At 43.5% G+C, this 3,176-nt stretch overlaps 1 protein-coding gene across 2 annotated transcripts in view; it reads left to right on the top strand.

Moving 5' to 3' along the window:
* LOC106808964 (steroid 17-alpha-hydroxylase/17,20 lyase-like) overlaps positions 1-3,176 on the top strand; it is a 34,169-nt gene that overhangs the window by 28,105 nt on the left and 2,888 nt on the right. The window lies entirely within an intron of this gene.

Genomic DNA, 3,176 nt, shown 5'->3' with positions numbered 1-3,176 from the left:
TCTCTCTCTCTCTCTCTCTCTCTCTCTCTCTCTCTCTCTCTCTCTCTCTCTCTCTCTCTCTCTCTCTCTCTCTCTCTCTCTCTCTCTCTCTCTCTCTCTCTCTCTCTCTCTCTCGTCTCTCTCTCTCTCTCTCTCTCTCTCTCTCTCTCTCTCTCTCTCTTTCTCTCTTTCTCTCTCTCTCTTTCTCTCTCTCGCTCGCTCGCTTGCGCTCTCTCCCTCTCTCTCTTGTGTGAGGTATACAGCGTAGAGTGTACACATAATCTTTCGACTCACTACCGTGACGCCACACCTAGAAATTGCGGGTATTGAGCCAGACGAACGTACATGTACCCATGCATGTATAGGCACAAAATCACATACATAGTTTAGTAGGTCATCGGGGCAGACCCTGGATTGGTAGATTTTGTCGTGAAGCGTCATTTCCAGTCATCATCAATAAGAGGTTTGTGCATGCATGTGTTGATCTCGGTAAGCCATATAGAACTATAGTCATAGCATAACTGAACTGTTGTTATTCGCATTAGAACTGCCAAACATGTTTCATGCAGATTATAAACAGAACGTATAAGAGAGACAGCGTTTCGTACGTCCTTAAAAACTGGGTATTGGACGGACGAAATGTATATTATGCGTAACCTCGTAAAATTTACTATTCTCAATTCAAGGAACAGTATATCCAACGCTACAATAACAGATAATATTCTTACGTCAGAGTAAATGATAGCGTGAATAAGTCAAGGTCAATGGCGATTTAGACCGGGCAATTCGTAGAGCTTTGTCATTATTGAGGATTATTCCCCCAGCTGATGCCAATTTTTCAGCATGAATATGGATATACTCTGCAGAGGTAATTGGTCATGCTTAAAGGCCTATTTACACGATTGCGTCCTAGACTAGACGTGCGTCTAGGACGCATCGTGTAAAGGCCCGTCTTCACACACACGGCGCGGCACGGAACGCCACGGAAACGGCGTCGTTCACTCCTACCTGCAAAGTTCAAATCTATTATCCCGGGGGGGGGGGTCACTATATATGCCGGTATTACCCAATGTGCGTTCTCACTAAAAAATAATAGGCCCCTAGTGCGAACTGAAAACCCTACCCTCTATTGCAGACACAATTGAAGAATATCACCCCCTATTGCATACACTATGAAAATATCCCACCCCCTATTGCATACACAATGAAAGAGTCCTACCCGGACCCTTACCCCCTATTGCGAGGTCTTGCAGAGAAGTGGAGGGAATGGAGGAGGCCCGTGAGGGCGGCCTACTGCGGGCGCGGTGCTTGACTTGAACGATCCCGATGGCTTATTGCGGGATTAGCTTTGTAAAGGGGGGCCTATTTGCTTCCGCTCGGGCCCGCTTTAGAAGTTGAAAAACACCCCCCTAACCCGCAAAATTGGAACGCACATGGGGTAATACCGGCATATATAGTGACCCCCCCCCGGGTCTATTATATCTTATGGCGCAGTCTCCACTGACACGGCACGGCGCCAGCCGGGTTTCACGGCGACGGCGAAAGTCAAATGAGTTTGACTTTTGCCGGCTGACGTGACGGCGAAAAGACAATTGAACCAATCAACGCGATTGTTTTTTATCACGTGTTCTGCTCACGCTACCATCAGCCAATGGACAACAAGCACATACATAATTTCTGGGGCCGGTTTCACGAAGCGTACTTAAGTATTTAATCATGATTAAATCACTAATCATGATTAACTTCTCGTACTTAAGTTGAAGTGACTGTTTCACGAAGCGTAATTAAAGTTAATCATGATCAAGTTAATCACAATATTTAATTCTACTCAGGAGCATGATTAAATCCACTAATCATAATTAGTTGCTAGTACTAGAACTTAGAAGTAGGTAGTACTAGTATATTAGGTACGCTGCAGATTTTCCAATTGGAAATTTTACTTCAATTTTTTCCCAAGGAAATTTAAATTATCTAAGATTTGCTGTACTACTTCAATCATTATAGTTACAAATTAATTCCTCTTCATGTACCGAACTTGAAGATATTTTTGGCGTATTGGTCCGCCATATTGAATACCGTGCAATTTGTTTTAGACTGGTACTCGCTCCCACCTCGATTACTCGATTCCCATCAAGTAACTAAGCCGAGAGGGGAGCGAGTACCAGTCTATTCATGTTGAAGTCGGCTAATTATGTGATTAGTTAAATATGTACTTAAATCGCTTCGTGAAACAGATTTTTGAGTATGATTAACTAATCATAATTACGGGAAGTTAAGTATGATTAGTGATTTAATTATACTTAAGTTAAGTACGCTTCGTGAAACCGGCCCCTGATCACTGAACCAGAGTGAACACAATGCGCTCATACACAATGCGCGAAATCACAATGTATTTTTTTTAAGCACAACGGCGCTGCGTTTTGCTGTGTCGTGCCGTGCGTGTCGTCCGTGTCGTGTGTGGAGACGGGCCTTAAATATATGAGGCGCCAAGTGTCGCATGACTGATTTTGTTACGAAATCAAGTCTACAAAGTCATTTCGTTACGAAATCAACTACTGCGAGTGATTTCGTGACGAAATCAGCTACTGCGAGTTATTTCGTTACGAAATCATGCTACACTTGGCGCGCCGGCGCGCCAAGTGTCGCATGACTTGATTTCGTAACGAAATTATTGATTTCGTAACGAAATCAAGTCTACAAAGTCATTTCGTTACGAAATCAGCTACTGCGAGTGATTTCGTGACGAAATCAGCTACTGCGAGTTATTTCGTTATGAAATCATGCTACACTTGGCGCGCCGGCGCGCCAAGTATCGCCTGACTTGATTTCGTAACGAAATCAAGTCTACAAAGTCATTTCGTTACGAAATCAACTACTGCGAGTGATTTCGTGACGAAATCAGCTACTGCGAGTGATTTCGTTACGAAATCATGCTACACTTGGCGCGCCGGCGCGCCAAGTGTCGCATGACTTGATTTCGTAACGAAATCAAGTCTACAAAGTGATTTCGTTACGAAATCAACTACTGCGAGTGATTTCGTTACGAAATCAGCTACTGCGAGTTATTTCATTACAAAATCAGCTACACTTGGCGCGCCGGCGCGCCAAGTGTCGAATGAATTGATTTCGTAACGAAATTATTGATTTCGTAACGAAATTATTGATTTCGTAACGAAATTATTGATTTCGTAACGAAA

This window comes from Priapulus caudatus, unplaced genomic scaffold, assembly GCF_000485595.1.
Source record: "Priapulus caudatus unplaced genomic scaffold, Priapulus_caudatus-5.0.1 Scaffold318, whole genome shotgun sequence".
NCBI classification, from domain to species: Eukaryota; Metazoa; Priapulida; class Priapulimorpha; order Priapulimorphida; family Priapulidae; genus Priapulus; species Priapulus caudatus.
Note: the sequence above shows the minus strand (reverse complement) of the source record. Positions and strands in the feature narration are given on the sequence as shown.